The following is a 22,599-nucleotide window of genomic DNA, read 5'->3' as shown; positions in this document are numbered from 1 at the left end:
TACTCCAAATAGGTTTTTTTATGGGCGTGTGAGTCTGTTCATTCTGTATTAACTGAATGAACTGAAAGATAACAAAATGCTCACCCAGAGACGTTTCTTTGCAGAAAGTTTCCAGAACCTGCAGAGCACACCCCCAGCCAGTGACAGATGAAATGCAGTTTCAGGAACAGTCTCAGGCACTTGCAAAACCTGAGTGATTAAATTCAGCCACTTTGGCTTGGTCCAAAGTCCACAGAAAGACCCAGGATTCTTGTCTTTCAAACTTCAAGTAGACGATTTTCAGCATAACTGAGTAGTTATTAGTCCTAATGTTTCCTCCCCAAAGCCTTTGTGAGGGACCAGGAACCTGGGCTCTGGGCTGTGAATCACACCACTCCACACCTGTGCCCCATTCAAACATAAACTGGTGGTTGGTTATACTATTTTTCCTCTTTGTATATTTGCCAAGGCAGCTAGCAAGAAAACCCAGATTGTTTTTTCAGATGGTCCATGTTGTGCCTAGTGAGCTGGCCATGGAGATGGCAGAGGAGGACCTCCTTCCCTTTGATGGCAAGGTGGTGGCTGGCCTGAGAGTTACCAGGGTTATTTCTGCCTCTGTGCTCCCTGCTTTCCTACCGTGCTTTGTGTCACTGCTCTCTTAAGGAAACGAGCCTGGTGTGAATGACATCCTGCAAATGTGATGCTCTCACAGGGACACACTGGCCCAGCCTTGGTTTTAGCTGAACCTCAGGAGCTGGTGGTGGTCCTGGCAGCCTCCCTGTCTCCACCAAGCCTTGGTCTCAAGGAGAGCTGATGGCAGCTGGAGAGCCAGTTGCTGCCACACAGGACCCAGCATCCACACGGGGACAGGGGCCCTGTGTAAGGTACTGTCAACAGAAGCAAAGAGGTGAGCAAAACAGAGGAGGAGGATTAATTTCATGGTGTGACATAGTATTTTTCCCCACTTCGCTCATTTGTTGGTTCAGGATGGAGGTGACAGGAGCTGAATCTCAGCTGCAGGGCAGGGCACCCTGGCCTCAAACCAGCAGCAAAAAGCCCAGCATCCCATTTGTGTCCATCCTTCCTGGCACAGCACCTCAGTACTTGCCTTTCTCACTACTTTTTTTTTTTTTTTTTCCCCCCAGTGAACTAACTTGGATTTTTTAATATTTAATCACTTCCTTATTTGCAAGGATTAATTAATTCACAATGGATGTCACAGTTGTGGCTGTCAATTAGCAACTTGCAAGCGTACTAAGAGCTCTCTTATGTGCTGAATTTAATTCCAGCTTTTAAGAACTTAGAAAAGTCATGCTCTCTCTGCTCAGGGATTTCCCTGCAGTAAGCTACATGGGGCTGAAAATTGCACTAAACCCATTACGTGCATGATCTTTTTTCCAATGGTCACTTTGTGAAGCAGTAGTATCAATTTTTCAGAAGCTGGTGTTGAATCCCTGTACCAGTGCTTGCCTTTAATTCCTTCTCTCTAGTCAGTTCCCTGAGTATTATCTGTTTAAACTTGAATGTTTTAGCATAATTACAGGTTAATAATTTGGACATACACACCCTTTCCATGTTGGCTTTGAAAACAATCATTCCCAGCTCACAAACAGGATCTACAAACTACCAGTTTTGCCAACTTGCACGCTCTGAGCCCGGGCAAGCTGGGCAAGCCACTCCCCAAGGTCCTGTCACCTCGTGCAGGCAACGTGTCCCCCTGCCTGCTCCAGCTCCAGAGCTGCTTCATCTCACATCTTTGTACATGAGCAAGTACATATTTGGGGGATCCAAGCAAGTGTGCGTATATATGTATCTTTATAGAAATATATATATAAATACATATATACTTGCTCTTAAATCTTTTTAGATAAATATTTTAAAAATACACACACACATATATATATATATACACACACACACACATTTGCTTATACCCTGGAGAGCTGAGCATGGCAGGGCTGGCTGGGGCAGGCAGCTCAGCACCACGGCTGCTGTGTTCTCTCAGCCAGCTGGGGATGGTGCTTGCTGTCTGGGCTGAAGACTGTTTTTGCCTACGTTTGAGTTTGTGTGGGGTTTTTATTTGTTTGCGGGGTTTTTTGTTCTGTTTTGTTTTAAATTTGTTGACCTTCCAGCGAGGAGGGCCCGCAGTCCCCAGGGAGCTGCAGGTCCAGCAGCCTTGCAAACCCGTGGCCCTCCTCCAGCTGTCCCCACAGAAAGTGCTCCTGCTTTGCACCCACCCAGCCTCCTCCCCGGGAATGAATTCCCACTCTGTATGCCATGAGCTTCTGTGGCAGCGACTGTGCCAAGGTGAGGAGCTCAGTCCCCCTGGGCCTGGCCGCCCCAGGCGGTGCTGCCGTGTCCCGTGCTGTGTCCCAGCAGGATCCCGGGGGTGCAGGAGGTGGCTGGGCCACCAGCACCTCTCACTTTCTATAGGGCAGGCAAGGCCCATGGACACGTGGGGCTCAGGGAAGCCACGTGCTGCTGCAGGACAACATGACGGCATGGAGACACCTGACCCAAACCCTCCTGGTGACGTGACGGGTTGTGGGGACACGTAAGAAGGGAGAAGCCATCATCTGCAGCTGCCCAGGGCAGCAGGGAACCAGGAGCTTCAGGACACGTCCAGCAAACCAGGCCGGCAGGTCCCACACTGCCACACGGCTGTGACGCAGCAGGCCACGGGGCCAGGGCTTCACCTCATGGCTTGTTCCAAAAACACACATTTTTCTGCTTCAAAACCGTGTCGCGTTAGTGGACAATATCAGAGGGATCTATGCTGGGAGAGGTTTGGGCTTGTTTTTATTCAGGCTAATCTGCATTTGTCACAGCAAGGATAATAAAGGAATATGACCTGCCAGGGACAGGGGACCATCCTGGAGCCCTTCCACACCATGATGGGAACTAGCAGAAAACCTCTGGACTGTAATTCCCTGAAAACCCAACACGTGGGGCCGGCTGAAGGCCAGGTCCAAGGCACAGCACTGCCTCACAACTCACAGCTGAGCCCTCAGGAGAAACCAGTTTTCTGACAGTGCAGAGGTGAGAGGAGAGGGGGGAATAATGATCCCCCTGCACTGCTGTGTCCACCTCTGAGGTCCCCAACACAGAGGGACTTTTTAATTGGGCATGTAGCAAAAAGACGAAGGGTAATGGCCTTCAACTGGAAGAGGGGAGATTCAAGTGAGAAATGAGGAGGAAATTCTTCCCTGTGAGGGTGGTGGGACCCTGGAGCAGGTCGCCCAGGGAGGTTGTGGAAGCCCCATCCCTGGAAGTGTTTCAAGACCAGGCTGGATGGGGCTTGGAGCAACCTGGGCTGATGGGAGGCGTCCCTGCCCATGCAGGGGGGTTGGGACTAGAAGATCTACAAAGTCCTTCCAACCCAAACCAGCCTGTGGTTCCCTCATCAGTGACACAGGAGCCCCGGGGGCAGCCGGTCGTGTCGTCCCCCCCCCCACCCCCGAACCCCGGCAGCTCCGCCCTGCCGGGGCCGCGCCGCTGCCGCCGCCCTCCCAGCCGGCAGGGGGCGCCGCCGTGGGGCAGCGGGCGGAAGCGCCGCCGCTCTCCGCCGCCGCCGCGCTCCGCCGGGCGAGGGAAGGGCCGCAGCGACGCAGCGGGGCGGGGGGGGGAGGGGGCCGGGCGAGCCGGGGCCGCGCCGTTCTGCCCGCCGGAGCCCCGTTCTGCCCGCCGGAGCCCCGTTCCGCCCGCCAGGGGCAGGACACGCCGCCGAGGAGGCGCCAGGCCGCGCTCCTTCCCCAGGTACCGAGGCAGCGCGGGGGGGAGGCCGGCGGCGCGGCGGGCCGGGCCCCGGCCGGCGGTGAGGTGAGGTGAGGCGGGGCGGGGAAGGAGGCTTCCGGGCCCGGCGCATTGTCCGGCGCTGCCCCCCGCGCGGGGCCGGTGTGTGCGGGGCGGCCGCTCGGGCAGGGCCGGGCCGTGCGGCCCGGGGAGGCTGCGGGGAGGGGCGGCCGGGCCCGGCCGGTGCCCCGCGCGTTCCGGCCCTGTCCCGCCGCTCGGTGGCGGCCGCTGCTGGAAGGGACCGGCCGGGTCCTGCCCGCCGGGCTGCCCTCCGCGGCGGGGCTGCTGCTTTCCTGGAGCCGGCCGGGGGCCCGGGGAGCGGGGCAGGTCCCGGCGGGGCTGACCCCACCGGGGGTCGGTGTGTGCAGAGGTCGAGCGCGGGCGGCAGGGGAGGGCGCGGAGCAGCCCTGGCTGCTGCGGCGGCGCCTTTTATCCCCAAGTTCCTCAAGTGCCATCGCCGGGTGACGAATTAATCTGCAGAACTGCGCAGGGTTTACCTCAGCCCGCAGGAGCGGAGCCGCTCCGGGCTGGGAGGCGGCCGCTGCTGCCCGGTTCCCCCGGCCGGGCGGTCCCCCCTGGGCCGGGCTGCGGGCCGGGGGGCTCAGGCCGCTCCTTTGTTGCGTCCCGCGGGGGTGAATCCGTGGGAGGCGCGGAGCAGGCGCTGCCTCCGCGGTGCCCTCCGTGCCCAGGTCGGAGGCCTCTTCCTACAATTGTTACTCGTGTTCCTAGTCCTGAGAGGCCTCTGTGCAGGAATAGCTGCATGGGGGGGGGGGCGTTAAGGTCCTCATGGTTTTGCAAGCCGCCCCACGGAATGCGGGCACGGCGTGAGCTCAGTCGTCCATCAAAGGTAAAAAGTTTTCGTTGTGTTTTCCTACAAATCTGTGAAGCACTTTTAGGATTGATACTAGGATATATCCAGTATTTGGAGGCTTTTTTTATTTTTTAGTGTTTTTTTTTTTAAAAAAAAACAACTTAAGGTTTGGTAAGTGATCCTGTAGGTGCATCGGATTTATTTAAACCTATATGTTGTCTTATGAGCATGGTATGATTTAATTTGCATGATGAGTCAAATATTAAATTACATGACCTGGGCTCTTCAGTTTCAGTTTGGCAAGTAACATTGCGTGGAAGAACAGTTTAAATGTAGATTAGCAAGGAGATGTGATTAGCATTAGAATGTTCCAAAGTTTTATGTGGGGGCATTTTTTTTGATTTGTTTTAAACTTGCCTGTCAGAAAGCCCAATTCTAGGCCCTGTGTTTTCCTTTCAGCAGCATAGTTCATCTTCAGGAAACATGTCTTCCTTTTTGATGCAGCAAGCTCATGAAATCATATACTGTCAGAGGAAACTTTACATCCTGAGCTTGGTCCTTGGCAGCTAAGCTTTTAAATAATATATTTTTACTATTTAAAACACAGTCTACCTTTAGTTAAAACCTCTTACCTAATGCCTGTTGATGTGGCACATGCCTTTAACTGCAGAGAAAAAAACAGCCAGGAAATATTCTGGGAATTACAATAAGTGTGGTACCTGTTTTGGGGTCAGAAATAACTTGTGGGCTTTTTTCAGTTGTTGGGTGTGAACTGACAGCTTACCTGATCTGTAGGAGTGGCATGATGCCCCATGGCACTGTGTCTTGGTGGGCTTCCATCTGTCACAGACTGGCTGTTCTAAGAATCCTGCATTTTATGATGAGCTTCACGATTGTTTTGTGACGTGAGAAACTTTTGCATCGGCCAGCAAAGATACACTTGTCTTAAACCTACTAGTGTTTAAACTGTAATCTCGATGGTGGTGTGATAGACATGTTGCTGGGGACTTTCCTTGCTCAGAGAGAAAAAGTACCTCAGTATGAGAGGAGATTGTGTCTTGTGGCATCAGGAGCAAGCTGAGTAAAGGGCTTGTACTGTAAGTTTGCATGTATGGACTAACATACTGTGGAGTATTTCTAAATACTGATAATGTTGTGTTGTTGTGTTTTTTTTCAAGTTGCATTCTCTTCTGTTGATGCAGAGTTCTGACACTTTGATGTGTTCTGTAGGCATTGAGCGCATGGTTATAGATGGAGAATTATAAAACAGTCTCCTTATTTATATAATAAATATGTATACCTTGAAAAATATGAGTTCTTTGTGGCAATGTGTTGTTGAGAGATAGTGATGCTCTGTGGGTATTATCAAGCACAGACAAATGTGTATTCCCAGTGGGGGTGCGATAATATTAAGAAAACTCCACCTCTTGGAATTCCTTGATTGATTTTATGAAGCATTTATTCAGGAGGGAATAGTATCTATGTTCTGTTCTCTCATGGAAGCTAATGCATTAGTCTCTTACTAATTAATGGGTTGTAGTCAAATGAGACTTTACTATTGTGCTGTACATGCTGCACTTTCTAGGGTTTTATGGCATTTTTGTGAATATTAGAATTACCAATCAGTTGTCCTCCCTTCTGAACCAATTCTGTATTTAGTCTTGGCAGGGTTGGGTTTTTTTGTAATGAGATGTTTGCAGCCTTAATTTTTCTGTAAAATATTTCTGAAAGCTTTGATAATCCCTGTAATGCGCTTATGAAGCTTTAGACACATGCTAAAATGAAGTCTGATTTTGTGGAGTTTTGGAATGGTGCACTGATAGTTGGAGCTGGTTTGAAGCAGGGAGCAGGAAGGAACCTAGATGACCTTTTGAATTCCCTTCTGGCCCTGCTTTTCTGTACATCTGACACTTTATAAAATGGTTTAATTACAAGAGCGTCTATTGAAGTATGATTACCTTTATCTAATTGGAAGCATCTTGCAGCTTTCTGGAAGAAATAAGATTTAACTCATCTGATCCTTCAAAATTAGTAGCATAACAGCCTTGCAGTTATTTATGTGACTAATGTGCAAAGCAAAAATATGAGTTTTAATTCCGAATACCATATTTTCTACAGCTGAAATCTTGTAAATTTAGCAATTTCTGGTGAGGAAACAGTGGGCTACGTGCACTATTACCGCTTCTTAGCTACAAGTGGAAGACAGATATTAACCACATTGGACAAAAAACTTTTCAGTTGTTCAGTGATCCCAAGTCACACTGTTCACTGTAACTGTATTTTTGTAGCTGCAGATGAATCTCAAGCAAGATGAAAAATGCCTTTTGCCATTAGTCTTCAAGTTTGTTCTCTTCTGACTTTTAAAATGCTGCTTCTCCAATTTGTTGTCTTAATTTAGAGTGTGTAATAGTCTGAATTGTTTGGCAATTCAGCTCTTATTCCCCTTCCGGGCTCTCTCTTTCCTGGTGTTTTCTCTCAGTATCCTGCTTCTTGCACCACAGAATTCAGAGGTGTGAACCATAAGGAAACTGAATGTCTTGAGTTAGATGGTGAAACTTTATGCTGACATCCTTCCCCACCCCCCAAGTGCAAACACAATTAGACGATGATGCTGTCTTGAATTATTTTAACAGGCTTGAGCTAGGCTTTTAAATACCTGCTTCGGGAGTACCTAAGGCTTTAACTGATGTCATGTGAGTTTGGTCTTTCTTTAGCCTGAGCAGATTTATGTGCTTTCGTTGTTCTGCCTTATGATAAAATGGCACATTCATTTGTCCCTATTTAAATACTCATTATAATGAATTTAATTCAAGATTGATCCAAACTGGAAGCAGCCAAAATACTTTGTGTTTACTGGAATAACTGTGGTCATTCCTCAGTAGCCTTCATGGCCTTTTTTTTTTTTTTTTCCCAGACATTAATTTAAGAAAATAAATTGCTTAGGTTTAAATAAACAACTTCAATTTGCTTTCTAACTCCTTTGAGTATTCTGGTAATACTTTGTATAGTCGAAAGACACTATAAAAAGTTCTAGACTGTGGACTTCAAACAAGCTAAAATTTTAAGCCTGTCCACTAGGGCATAAAATTCTAGGGAAAATCACTAAAGGTTGTGGCTAATCCTTCTGTTGTTTGGAAATCTGCTACTACTAATAAAATACCTAGCTCCTTTCTAAAGAGCTCTGTAATTCTTCAGTCCCTTTCAAACACTCAGATAATTAGTTGCTAAAAAGCTTAATATAGCAAGACTGTTGTAAAGTAGTTACATGTAGTACAGAACTCTAGTGTTAATGTAATATGTTTTTCTAAGTTACTTAGGAGTTACTATTTGGGGATATATTAAAATGTCCAGGTATACTGACAAGTGTTTTCCAGTGAAATGGCTGCATCAGTGAAAAATTGTGTGCTGCTTTTGATCCTAACCCTGCTGTGCATTTAAAAATGAATCTATATTGTTAACCAATTAATTTTTATTATTATTAGAATGCAACTAGAAGTTTAACTGCAAACCCTGCAAGATTTGGAACCTGACACTTAAAAATAACTGAGAGAGAACCTGGCTATAAATTAAATTGAATTAATATGTCAGCTTTTCAGGGAGCTGAGTGTGTGTTTGTGTTCAGCCATTCGTGTGTGAAATGTCTTACCTCCTTTGAAGTGGTCTAGGTTAAAACAGATGATTAAAAAATTGAGTAGCATTCCCAGAAATGTGGCATGTGTAATCTTCTGGCTACTAGGAAGGTAGACCACTGATATCTAAAGAAATACCTTTTTGACATGTTTTTGTTGTTTTATGTACTGGCCTTTAAGTCAAACATACCAGTGCACAGAAAGATGAAGAAAACTTGTTACACAGGCAGCTGTGGAAGGCTCCTGTCTCGCCATCCAACTCTCATCTCTGGTGCCACTTTGAATTTTGCCAGGCAAAAGCTGACTGTTACTTTTCTCATCATTTTCTCTCCATTCCCTAGGCCAAGAGCCCATCTGGGAAGGTTTACTATGATTGATACCCCTTTTTTTCCAAGTATTTATTCAGAGCCACACCAGCTTCCCAGCTCATCTGCTGAGGGAGGTTTCTTTAAAAAAATCTGTAGATATTGAATTATCAGGAACATCTTGTATGGTGTGGTAGATGTGTGCTGATAGCACACATTCAGAGCATCCTGCTACTGTGGAGTCTCTGATCTTTTCCTCTGGGTAAGCAGTTTCAAGAGTTTTTGCTACAGTTGTAAAAATGAGGCAGAAGTTACTAGTGTCATTACATTTTACTTGGACTGGTGCATGTAAATAAAGTGTGCACTTCAGCAGATGATGGGCTTTTTATTATTAAATGTCAGAAGATATTTTTGCCTGATATAACAGTTTGTAAAATTAACCAGCATATAACGTTTGTACTTTATTGACCATCATGTCTAGACAAAGAAAAAGCAGGAGAAAAGTTCATTCAGAGAAATAAGATTTTAGAAAAGAAAATGTACCTAATGAGACCTTGGTGCTAGACATGCATGGAGTGTTACACAGGTGAGCACTGAAGCCTCTCCCACACAGTATATGAATGCCTTGTTCTTCTAACCTGTAACACCTGCTATTCAAGTCCTAAGTTTCTTCTGACCAGAAATTAGATGTGATGGAGAAACTTTACAGTGGAATTTAACAAGATACCTTGTAGGGGAAAGAGTTGAGGCCGGTTACTTGATACAGAGTTTTTGTGTATGCTCAGTACTACATTAAAAAAGTGTTGAGAAAGCAAAGTTAATCTCTCAAAAGTTAACAGATACTCAGAACATCACTTTGCTTATGCTGATTTGGTACTAAAAGTTTTATGATATTCTTGTTTTCAAGTTCCTTTCAGCAGCACCATTTGTTCAGTCAATGCATAAGAGAGGCTCAGTGAAGGGACATCCTTCTCATGTACGTGTTTAGTCATGATGTAGTATTTGGTCTTTCAGTATATAGTGTAAAACTTAGTTCTGTGGAGACAGAAGGATTCAGGTCCTTGTGGGTTTTTCTTTGGTTTGCTTTGTTTCCAGTGAAATCCATTCATGATGTGAGATTCAGTTGCCTAAACTTAGATATCTAGTATTATTTTAGATCCTCCAAGGCATCTGTCCAAGACAGGGAAGAGGTTTATGATTTTCTGAAGGATTAGTTGGAGACCAGCTCTGCCCTTACAGTGCATTTCCAGTGGTATTTGTCATTTAGGTATGCGATTTGCTACCATGGTATTAATTGTTAGCCTCAGAATCTCTCCCCTGGAAAGGGGACAGTTACTTAAATAGTGACCACATGGCAGACACTTGGATTATGTGTTGCCTAATGAGAAAGGAAGATTGAGGATAAAATTCTGATATCTGGGGCAGTACTTGAGAGTCTTGACTGAGGGACCAGGCAGGTTTTGCTGCCCTCTGCATTGTTGCGTGCTTTCCAGCTTCAAAAGGCAGAGTTTCTATGGAAAATTCTTCTTTTTTGCAGCCTGGTATAATTTGTCAGTGGAATGAAAAGGCTTTTCTTAAAAAAAGTACAATTAAGGGAAACTAAAATAATAAAGATAAACAGAAAACCTTAAATCTTGAAGTGTTGGGTGTTGGACATGAGGGCCTTGGCTACTTGAACATAAGAAGTTCAGCTTGTGTCAAATAGGGTCTGACAGTAAACAGGTACTATCCTGCAGGGCTGTGTAGGATCCCTTGTTGACAGGCAGCAAACAAGCTGCTCCAGCAACCTGGTGAAATACTCTTTTTTTCCATGGGTTTAATAGATAATCATTGACAACAAAGGAGGCTCCATCTTTTCTAAACTAGTGCTATTCTGGTTATGATTAATTAGGTTTGTAATCTCTAAGAAAAGCAGTATATTGACTCATCAGCATTGACTAATATAGTTCCGTTTTACATCTATAATTGACATTGGGCAATATTTAAACTCTTGCTAGCTCTGTAATAGGGTGGAGCTGGAGTAAACAGTTTTTCTGTTAGGAACTGCATCCATTCACAGAGCAGTTTGGGCAGAGTCTTGGCATAGCTGTGCAGTCAGACTGGTGTGACCCTTACAACATGTTACAGTGAGGGAATTAATGTCCTTGGGTTCAAGAGCGCCTTTTTATTTCAGGCTTATGGAATATTTTCTGAAAATGACACAAAAACTTCATGGCGTTTGCACATGGTGATAAACTTCCGAATATATTGAAGTTTTAAACTCTGTGAAAGAATTGCATTTCAGTTTTCTTCATTTATTTAACTTTGAAAAAACAAGCGGTCCCAGCCACCAGCTTTCTAGCTGGTGATTGTGGTTACTCCTTCTTAACTGTGTATATACATTTTAATCTATCTTAAGGAGACATGAACTCTGTTTAGTGAGCTTTCCTTCTTGTTTTGGAACTTTCATGTGTGTGTATGTATAATTTTAACAGCCAAGGAAGTGTGAAAGTAGTGTCCATTCAACAGAAGACAGATTACATTTTTTCCATTGAGACTAACCATGCAAGGCTTCTTGCATCCCTTAGGAATTGCGTTGGATAGTTGCTGGAGTGGAGTCTGAAGAGCAGTTCTCTGTAGACTGTGCTGGCAGTCACCTCTCATGTATTACACAGGTTAAGGACTTTACAGTATCAAATGTAGGAAACAAATTCTGTTTCGGAATGAGCCATCCTTGAGCTCTTTAGCAGACAAGGAGAAGGACTGTTGGCCACAAGTACGGAATCTTTCCCCTCTGAAGGGGTTAATTTGAACTTTCAGAATTACTTATAAGCACTGAAAAGTCTTATTAAGCACAGCAGAAGTTTCTACTACTTGTCACTTCTATTTATTATGGTACTTTAGCTTCCAGTGTTGTGGATTCATGCCTCTGAGATTTACACAAAAACAGAAAGCTTGGCCTTTCATCAAGTCCCTAAATTAGATAGCCCAACTAAACTATAATTTTAAAATGGTTGTCAATGGTAAAATTTAGAGTTTGTGTTTTAGGAGTTAACAGGGAAATCCAGATAGTTAGAAAAGCAGTAAATATGGAGTCTTGCACATTGTTTATTTAAATCTTGTTTGACTTAGTAGTGAAAAAAAAAAAAGTATTTTAATAGATATCTGGATTCTGTAATTTCCCCTGGTTTACTTTTGTATCTAATGGGTGGTTGACTAGATTTTGTGATTGTCACTGCATGCATTGTACTTTTGTTATTTTCAGAAATTTTAAAGATACCATTACAGATTACCTTACAAAATTTATAACCAATAGTACATTTTGACTGCAGTCAAACCTTAGGTTACAGTTTTAAACCAGAATCTTGAAAGCATAACCTTACCACTCATTCTTGAATTTAGCATTTTCCTAATATGTTGATTACTTCTGTTGTTGAAAATGGAACTGAAGCATGGGAAATGTTTTTGAGAACTATGATTTCTTTTTGCTCACCTTTAGTAATTAGAAAAAGTCTTTTAGCATCCAAGAGGTGTTGTTTTTTTTTTAAACACTTAAAGCTTTTTAGCACCTTCAGAGTTTATGAAGACTGTGAATTTTGTGTCTGTAAATTTTTACTTCTACAGTATTTGAATGTTTGATTTAAGGGCTTTTGTTTGGTTGGAGACTTGGTGATGTAGAAAGCAATGACATTATACTGTTGTAAACTCATATCAAGGTAATTTTTATGATCCCTATTTAAATAAAATAATTGTTAAGCTGGTGTACCAATTAACCGTTTTAAAGGTGGTTGTTTTTAACCCTGCATAGCCCTAAGGAGCAGAGGGGGTTGACAAGATACTGATGTGGCAGCCAACATTAATAATATACAATGTAGGAGTATAACTGTCAGCTAAAATGCAAGCCTTTCCACCTGGGCTTGGTGTCAGCCCTTTGGAAGATCTTCTGTCCTTTGGAAAGGTTTTTTCAGTAGTTGCAGGGATGATGTGTAATCAGTCATTCCTTGGGTCAAATTCTAGAGATGATAAGTTCTGCTAGTGTTCATGTTTCTCTTGGTAGCATTACATGTTAGAGGAAAGTTGGGAGCTCTTATTTTAGTGTTGCAAAACAAACAATTTGATAGTTCCTTTTTCCAGTCCAATTCTTCTTAGTAGATCAGATAAGGGAACTCTGTCCCTCAGAGATGCTTCAGTTTTTCCACTGTGTTAGTTGGCCTAATACTGTTGCTTCTTGTTACAAGCCTTATTTTTTACTGACTGTCTCTAGACTGGTAGCTCCCAAACATTTTTGGTTTGTGAACTTCAGTGCGTGTTGCAGCAGAGATGCGGACTCCTATACAGAAAATATCAACAGTCCTATACAGAAAATATCAACAGTCCTGGTTTTAGATACATTCTGTGAACCGTCTGGACTTGGATAATCGATCATATCTACAGCAGTTATTGCTAGCTGCTTAGAAGTAAAATCAGTTGGGAAGTCTTCTGTTTGGAAAGGTATCTTTCTGCTATGGTATTCCCCTCTGCCTCCCCTTTTTAATACAAAAATGCTTTTTTGAAACTTCTGGGCAACTTGTCTTAGTTGTAGCAAGTGGGACCTGTAAGGTATTTTGCTCTGTGTTTTGGGTGGATTAAATTTAAATGTTGAACTTCTTATGAGTACCTTCTACCCACCTGTCCCAAGGTGGTTGTTTTATTGTATTTGTTACTCTGATGGAAACAGAGAAGTTCACTTGTCATGATGTAGCCTATCTGGAAAGATAGCACAAGTGTCCTCAGAATAGAAAGCCAGATGAAATTAGCATGTATCTATATGTTATGAAATACCAGAGTCATCTGGCACATTGTTTCTATTTTGTTTCTTTTTAGCATACAAGTAGCTTTCGGTAAGTAACTGGAACTCTTGGGCAGTGTTGGGAGGGAAAACAGCTCTCGTGCGTTTTCAGGAATACCTGACTTTTCGGAGCGTGTATGTTGACGTACCCTGCTGCATCTTAGATCTTTGGATTGGCATCTTGGGAGTCATTGGAAGGACTCTTAGGTTGGCATGGAAAGAGCTCAGACACATTTTGGAGGACAGTCTGGATCATTCCCCCTTCTTGATTTCTATGCTGCAGAGCATTTATTAGGGTGGAGGTCAGGGTTAACTTGAAACCTCTCTCCCTCTGCCTCAAATGTTTGCTACAAAAGGAAAATACAGTGCTGTGGTTTTAAAAGTGCTGGCTCTTGCCTCATCTCTCCTGAAGGTTTGAGTTATGGGTAGTTGTCCTAATCCCAGTATGCATCATCTCTGCCCTTAAATGTATCTTTCTGTGCTCTCTTGCCCCAAAGGAACACACCTGTCTTGGCAGTTGAGGTGCCATGTGATTTATGTAGCAGAAATCAAATACATTAGTGACTCTGAAGATTTAGACCAAACATGAGGTCTGGCAGGAGAAAGAGGTGGTTTCAGGGGACTGTGTAAAGGACATTTTTCTTACAGGTGCTTTATCTTGACGTTAGTTACGTGGCATTTCTGTAACACGATGTTTGGTTCTTGGGAAAACTGAGTAAATTACCCTTTAAGGTTTGTTTTTTTTAGCTTGTTTGTTTTTTATTATCATGGCACACAATTTGATCATCAATTAAAAAATGAGTTCTAGATTTAGTTGAAAAGGTAGATAACATTATCAATGCATTTTCTCTTTCCTGAGCCTATGACAGTTTTCTTCAGGCTAAATTTCAACCAGCTGCTGTTCTGATAGCAGTGAGATGTACATTTGAATGTCACAGAAGTTCTAGCCTATAATGTGTATTGATTTTTTTGCCATTTCAAGTGGTGCCATGAAGCTAATGCTTCATCTTGAATATTTAGGAAAAAAAGAGGAGTTTCTCCTGATTAGCCTCTGATTTTGCTGATTTCTGCCCTGTTCTCCAATCTGCCTTGTTGTCCTTGGTGCAGTGTTCTTGGGAGGAAGCGTGGATTTTCATCTGAGGGTAAGCTGAGTGAAAGTTTCATACTAAAAGATACCTCCACACAGCTAGTTTGGGAAAGCAGCACACTTGCTGTATGGTGATACTGATGTTGGCTGGGAGTCTGAAGGGAAGAGTGTTCTTCATAATGGTACTTACACCAGTAGAGCCCAAGCACAGCTGCAGTTATCATGGTCAGAGGTTGTGCTTTTTACTATTATAAGCTGTATCTGCACTAGTAGGATTTACCCACAGAGCTGTGTCAGTAAACCCTTTGTATTGTCATGAAAACCTTGTTTTAAGTGCCAGGGACCATGGCAAAAAAAGTAGTTTGATAGAAAGCAAATTTGTCAGATGGGTAATGACCTTATGGATCAACTTGGATATTGCCTGTATGTCAGCTGCTAGTACTAGGTAAGAGGGCATTTAAGGAAAAAAAAGTAACAGCTTTTCCCATTTATGGAACAAAGATGTAATAGCATAGAAGGAAAGGATTCACAGTAATGGTGGAGTCATGATTCTGAGTAATTTATTGATTACCCTCTCCTGCTGTCTCTGTGACTCAGTATGTAACTCCCATAGGTTGTCAGGAACTCCCTTTCACAGAGGAGATATGTCATCACTGAATAATGTGCTGAGTTCTCTCTGTTCTGTGTGGCAAGAATCAGCTTGGATTGTGAGAGCTGATCTTGGAATAATTTACTTTTTTATCTTTGTGTCAATCCACTGAGATATCTCTGTGGAGGTAAAAATGGCAGAATTGAGGAGTCATCTGTGATCTCAGGAGTCTGACCAATTGACTCAAAATCTTTTTGCAGTGCAGGTTGCTGTGCCTGGGCTTAGGTTTCTGCCATGGTTATGTCAAGCCACTGCACAAAAGTGAACCCAGAGACATTAAGTTATGCTTGATTGTATGTCATCTCAACTAGTTTCTATAGGGCTGTTGGGACTGAGGTGAATGTGCAGTAGCCTACCATAAATAGTCTTTAATTGTGAACTCACAAATTGATAATTTTGGAAGGGAAGCCTTAACAAGTGTAATATGTCAAAGCAGAGACTGATGTATTTTGCTGCATTCTGCCTACAACAGTGGCCAGTAGTAATAAGTTAGGAAAGATGGATACTCTTTGATGTATCTTCCCAGTTCTTAAGTCTGTGTTTTCAGGATACTCCTGTGCTACATCATGATCCCTGCTTTATAGCCCTTAGTAACTTCCTGCTTTAGTATGGTTGTTCCTTAAGCAATCTTGTTCTTTTTTAGGTTATTTTTCGTAAAGATATGTTGTTCTTCAGATAAATTAGACGAAGAGCTATGATATGTTGACTTGAGATAAACTTAAGTTGAACAACAGAAGTTTCTAGCAGGACATGGAATTTGGTCTTAAAGGGAAGTGAAGGAACCATGAGAAAAATGTTGTTGATGTTCTTTTTTTTTTTTTTTAAAGTAATACTATAACAGTTTGTATTGAAAATATAGTTGCGTAGATTCTTTTTCCATTTTGTTTGTTGTTGTTTTTTTTTCCTAGCTTTTTTACTTGTGCTTCTAGTGAATGGCTTTACTGAGTGTAGTTTTTTGTTTATTGAGGGAACATTCTCTAAAGAAAATTAGACCTTGGATTGTACCTGAAGAGATCCCAGGACCATTCTCATGGTTTAATTATTCTCAACTTCTCTTCAAAACAAAATGCCCAGATAGTGCACACACATTTCTCTTCCTGTCTTGTGCTAGTACTTACGATTCTCATCCTCCTTCCTTACGTAAGAAATGAATGTTTTAGATACTCTCTTTTTCCTGTAGTCATTGCACCAGCTTTCTGGTTACAAGCTCAGTGCTGATGTTGTGTTGCTGCTGGGGTTTCCTGTGTCTCCCCTGTGCAGTTTCTGGTATTTGCACAGCCCTCTTTAGTTACTGGGACATGTTAACTGTGGACCATATTGGACTATGTGAAATGATGTCAGAGATTAAACTGCAGCACCCTTTCTGCCTCTCCTTTTACCACTTCTTCACTGTCAAAATTAACCCTTAGATGTATATCAGAAATCTGATGCAAAGATAAAACCTCTGGAAAGAAATCAAAACAGTATGTACCAAGGAATAGAAATAGAGAGGAGGATCTATTGCTTCAAAGGTGGCTAGAATGGCACATACATAATTGCAGAGTTTTTCATGTGACAAATACTCTGGGTTTTGTGATGATGTGCTAAAGGCATCTGAGCCAGAGGGGTTGACTGTAATGCCAGGTTGTGAGAAAATTATTTGAGCTTCAGCCTGGCTAGAAGTGGGCATATCAACTGGCAACTTTTCTTACAGCTCCAAGTTGTTTTTGTTTTGTGTGCAGTGGGCTGGAGATACTAGTTAGTAGTGAAACTTGTGATTATTTATTTTTTTACATTTACCAAGGAATGGTTGAGGCATTTACATGTTTGCCTGTATACCATATTGCAATATAGCAGTAAGGTTTGTGGGGAAATGAATGGGTGAGGTAACTCTAAATAGCACACCAAGGAAAAAAAGCTGAGTCATAAGATTTCCTTGAGTATAAAGCAAGAGCTGGAATCTAAAATCCTTACCATTACTATTAACAAACGTTTATGCTTATGCTGTATCTCTGAAGCCCCTTCAGTGCAGCAGCCTTATTTAAAAACAATTTCTACGTAAGTTTTGCAAAAGCTCTGTAGCTCTGTGTTGAACTGCAATGAAGAAAATAATGTACAAGTCACAAAGTATAATGTAGCTTTAAGAGGCTGCAGTGAGCTAGTAGAGCTTAGTGGCAGTAGCTGCCTGTCTCCTCCCCCAGCATGGTGCAGGTGTCTGCTGGAGAAGTAGGCTCTTGAAGAGGAAGAAGGATCAGTAAAGTGATTGAGTGGCAAAAGAGAAGCCTGCTAAATTAAAGGAATCAGCTGGCATTTGGTGCTAAAGAAACAAGCAGGCCTGTGAACTGCTGGGAATTTCTTTTTAAATTTTCAGAAAGTGTTGAAGCTATTTCAGGTTATGTATCTCATTTTTACACAGAAATGGATTTTCCAAATTTTTTTTCTGACTGCCTTGATTTGATCTTTTTTTGTTTATTTGTCATCTATGTTAAAGCAGGTAATTTTTCTCTGAGTTAAGTTAGCATTCATAGAGGATTTTTTCCTTCCATTGTCATCTTTAAATAATTCTGTGGTGCAGAATTGTGAGACTGTTTTTGAATCACACTAAAGCTGGTGTACTGCAGACTTGATGGAATAAATGAATAGCGAATTTTAAGGAAGGTGCTAGTGTTCAATGGTGAATGGGACATGCCAGGGATGAGATGAACATGCCTGTGTTGCAAGAAAATGTGTATGTGTGTATATATATGTAAAACCAATATTCCTCACAAAATATCACAACAGATCCAAACACATCATTGATTGCTTTAGCCATTTACTATGTCAAAAGTTTTACTACTCAAATGTGGAACATCGTGATGTAGTCCTTCCGTCTGTGTTTTCAAGTTATCTTGAAAGAAATTATGAAAAGATTAATAAAATTCTTTAGAAGATAGCATAGATATCTTTGAGCTGGAGTAAAATCCTAAACTTTGCCAGATGGTAGTGCCAGTAATTATTATTTGCAAGCTTAGCTGTTCTGTGAATTACATGCAGGTAAAGCCATGTTTATACTAAACAGTTTATGCTGGAGCCCTGAAATGGATTGAGGTGTGGCTTCTGCTCTTTATCAGTCTCATTTCCTCCATTGATAAATTTTGCTATTTAGATACGTATTTTGGTGAGAATGTTTCTGTTTGTTTAGCTTATCATAAAGAAAACTGGAAGTTTACTTCAGTACAATGCAGAGGCACTAGAGTTGGTAAACCATATAACTAGAACCAGGCTACTGAAAGATGTAGTAGACAACAGCAAGTGAAAAGTCTGGAAGAATGTTTTAATGATGAATGTGAGTGCGCAGTTTAAATAATACACTGAAGGAAATTATGGATGCTACTCTTGGTTAACTTTACTTCTGCAATTGGGAGTTGTAAAGCCTCTCAGGAAGATGTGCCATAGCCAGAAATGTACAGGGGTGAGCTGGCAGTGGCATTTTGGATGCCTCAGAGTGGCACCTGGTTGTGGTCCTGCCATGCCAGCTGCTGGCACTTGCCTCTTCTTGCTAAGGGTACCTACAGAAAGTGCAGTCAGTAACTTAAGTTATGGGTGAATACTCATATAACCAGTACAATTCTATAATCTTGTACAAGAGGGCTGAATAGCTAACATGATACCTGCTTCTGGCTTTGAAGTGCTTGAATATTATTTTCCCAAGGAGTACGGTAGCTTGAACAAAAAAATAGTTCTTGATCACAGGAATGGCTGTCAGTCTTCCTTCTGGATGCTGGGTGTGTCAGAGAGTGAAGCAGTGCTTTTAAAAATACATAATTTCGTGTTCTATTTCTGCTTTTTTCATTCCAGACAGCCTGCACAGCACCTGAATTCTAGCTGAACTAATGGCCACTTGTAACAGTAAGACCTGATGAAAACTGATTTATGTTACTGTCTTCAATATTGGCTTAATGGTCCTTGTTAAGCCAAAAGGCATACAACAAAAGAGCAGGTTCTGCAGGGAAGTTGTTTCTATCAGGACAAACACACACTTGCTGCCTTTTCTTTTTAATACAAACGTGCCTCTCTTTAGGAAGATGCAGCATGTGTTTTCAGTCGTAGAGTGATAAATTGTCAATTAAAAATCTGTCTACAGAGTAGGCCCAACTGTTCATTGTGAATCAAGGTATTTTGCCTTTGTCGACTCAATAACTTATTAAATTGTATTTGCTTAAGTCGATCTCCCATGTGTTATTAATGCTGTTGAAGGTAATTGACAGATGATAGGATTTCAGGACAGAGGTTGGCAGCTTCCTTCTGCCTGGATGTGCGGGGAAGGTGGTGTGCCCTCCCTTCCTGCTTGCCCTAGCCCACTCCTCCTTTTTCCCTTGGGCTGGATCTGGCTCACAGTGTCTTGTGCTGGTTTGCCTGAAGAACCTTTCAAGAATATTTTTTTCTTTCCATTGTTTTCATTTGGAGGAATAGCAGACCACTCAAAATAACTGATGGATGAACCTTCCCCCTTCAGTCTTACTCTTGATTCAGCTCCAGCCTTTCTATGAAGTGCCCTTACCTTGAGGTCATGAGATGAGGGAGCTGGTTCACAACTACTTGCTGGTCAAAGGGATGCTTCTTCTATGTTCCCCACACTTTCATTGCTTGTTTTCCTTTTGCATGTTAGTTTTCTGGTAGCCTAGTGGGTTGAATCAGCTCCTGGATGGGTCAGCTGGCCCTGAAGTAAAAGCAGGAGGAGCTCAGTAGAGGGGCAATGCGACCTCCTTGTCATCAGTGGCCAGCTGTTGGGTTGGCTCATTTATCCTGGGGAGCCTTACCACATTAAAATTATGTTGGATTTTCTTTTGTCTTTAGCAGTTTTCTACTTATGTGCACAGTCGCTGGATGTTACATATGCTTTTTCACTAGGCTTGAATGTTTTTAACATGTCCAGAAAGCTTACCAAAAGCAGTCCCTTAAACTCTTGGTGTGAAACAAGGCAAGAAAATCTAGCTGAAAACTAAGGCAATTAAACTGTGAGGTCTACAATAGAATAAGAAACTGAGTTTACTGTATCTGGTTGTTTCACAAAATTGGGAATGTAGAGGTTTTTACATTGTTTTAAGTAGCATTTTGCATGGGGGAAAGGTGAGCATTTGCTCTCCTGGACTGGAGTTGTGTGAACACTTCAATTCATCTTATGCCTTATTTATGGATTATACTTCTATGCAGAGGAAGAAGGTTACAACTTATTTCTGGTGTGTGTGTGACAAGCAGGAAGGCTGAGTTTGCTGTTTTCTCTTGGCTAATACAGCTAGTGTCCCTTTGCCTTCGTTCTAGCTTTAAAAGCCTGCAGTCACTGAGACTTCAGTGTCAGTAAGTCATTTGTCTATGGAACAACATTTTGCACATGTCACTGCAGTCATGAGCATTATTGGACTATTTATTGTACCAGTATTTTTCTTGGAAATAGTAATGCAGGCATCTTACCATGTGGCTTACTTAAAAAGCCACACCACCTACAACAAATAAACCCTTCTACTCTTAAGTCATTTTTTTTTACACTTTAGTAGGTTTCTGCTGTTACATAGGTTACATTTTCTCACCCTTCAAATAAGAAAAAGTTAACAATTGCAGAAGGAGCATACTCCAGGCTAGTGAATTTAGATAATTATTATAAGAGAGGGATCTGTTTATCTTGCTTCTCTATTTCTGTTCTTGCAGCAATCTTTTGCTGTGGGAGAGCTGTCCTCATAGAGAAATGCTTTTAAATGTTACCTGCAGAATGAAAAATGCAATCTTATGTATGAAACACATTAGTTTTTAATTGGACATTGATTGATTGTATGGTCAATGCAGTGAATGAAAAATATAAAGCCTTATATACATAAAGGAAACTATGTATGGATGCATGCTGCATTGTCAGAGTTGGAAATTATATACTGTGTGAAACAGTGGGACTACTATCTCTTGATATCACAAAAGCCCAAATGTCCCAGGGTGCCTGAGTGTGTGTCAGTCACTTTGTGTCACTCGTGCTGAAATCTCTGGGTATTTGGCTGCATGCCATGTTGGTATTTGGCAGTCCGTTTGGATTTATAACACCATTTAAGGTTTCTAAATGTGGCCGTGACACCAGTGCTTTGAGGACCTTCAATTTTGTGATTTTTGGCATGCTTGAATAGAAGTGAAATTAAACACATGCCTAAGAAAGCTTAAGTTCTGTGTGATGTCGATGATGGTCTCTTAACAAATGGCTAAAAGCAGTGAGGTGTCTGGGAAGGTCAGGTGGAATTGAGCAGCCCAGCAGAGCCCAGAGCTGTCCATGTATGTGTTGTAGTTTAGCTCTTCAAGATTCCTATGTCCCCTTTCTTAAGCCACAATCAGTATGTTAAAATATTAAACAGTTATCATTTGACGTGATGTAAAGTCTGTTCTTATTTACAGAAAATGTCATCTGATGATGTTTCCTTTTTTTCTCATTCTGCAGATGTGGGTGGCTGCAGTTCTTTCCGATCGCTCACAGATGTTGTCATTGTCTATTGTTTGCACAGTGCTGCTTGGGGTAGTTTTGCTGGGCTGAAAAGGGAACAGCTTGTCTATGTTCTCACTGCATGAAGCTCTGAGGGACAAAGCACTGCCCCTACCCTTTTTTGGCAGGATGTGGCACAGGTTCTTTATTACTAGAGTTTTGCTTCATGGTTGGTGGGCTCTTCAGTCTTGAGGCCCCAGATGATGTACTTGGCAGTGCCATTGCATTTCTTCCCCTAATAAAATTGAAATAGCAGAAATAATGCATTTCTTTTGTTTTACATAAGTGAAATACCCTGAAGCAAAATGTCACCTTCAGTAATCAGTGATGTAAATTTCCTCCTTAATAGTGTTGGCAGTCTTTCCTCATTTTTCTAATTTGCTTATGAGAAATTCATACAGAAACTTACCTGAATAGAGAAAAATGTTTAGAATAAATATATGCTAGTGACTTGTTACTAATTGATTATTTTTTTTTAGATATGCTCATACATACAGTAAAACTTGTGTATGACTTGTGTATGCCAGTAGGTGTATCTGTTTTGTGCAGAACCTGGAAGTTTTAATTTAATAAGTCAAAGTGGTAGATAGACTGTAATTTAAAGAAGAAATTGAGCACTATCTGGGGAGGAATCAGGTTTTGCTAACCTAGACATTTGGTACACGATGAGGACAATTTTTTTGTAATTACTTTGTGTTCCTTTATGTTATGCATATTATGTATGTAATGCAGTCTTTTAGTTTAGAAGTAACGTAGTTGTGATCCAGAAAATGACCGTGCAGACACATTTTCTTGTTTTTTTTAAATTTTCTTTGTATATTGCTGTAGTGCCATCTTTGTGATTCCATATAATTTGTTCATACTCTCCAATAAGTGTTTTGATTCCTTCTGGATATTACTCTGTTTTAAGGCATCATTGAAGGAATTAAGACTAGCTCCTTTTTGAGCCAGTCCTGCTCTGTTACATGGGCATCGCAATCTTCCAGAATGAATATGCTGAGTAGTTGTTAAATACTGTTATTATGAGTGATGGCATGCATGTTTGAAAGAATCCAGCTTTGTTTTCAG

General features: G+C 42.0%; 1 protein-coding gene across 2 annotated transcripts in view; it reads left to right on the top strand.

Annotated features, from left to right (window-relative positions):
* The first annotated feature begins 3,595 nt into the window (after nucleotides 1-3,595).
* Nucleotides 3,596-22,599, top strand: part of CAB39 (calcium binding protein 39) — a 41,429-nt gene continuing 22,425 nt past the window's right edge. The window contains exon 1 of one of the 2 annotated variants that reach the window (XM_051626479.1): nucleotides 3,596-3,735. The gene's annotated coding sequence lies outside the window, so the exon portion shown is untranslated. Of the gene's footprint in view, nucleotides 3,736-4,204; nucleotides 4,619-22,599 lie in introns of those variants that run through there. The other variant, XM_051626480.1, reaches the window with a different exon arrangement.

Source organism: Apus apus, chromosome 8 (genome assembly GCF_020740795.1).
Source record: "Apus apus isolate bApuApu2 chromosome 8, bApuApu2.pri.cur, whole genome shotgun sequence".
Lineage (NCBI taxonomy): Eukaryota > Metazoa > Chordata > Aves > Apodiformes > Apodidae > Apus > Apus apus.
Note: the sequence above shows the minus strand (reverse complement) of the source record. Positions and strands in the feature narration are given on the sequence as shown.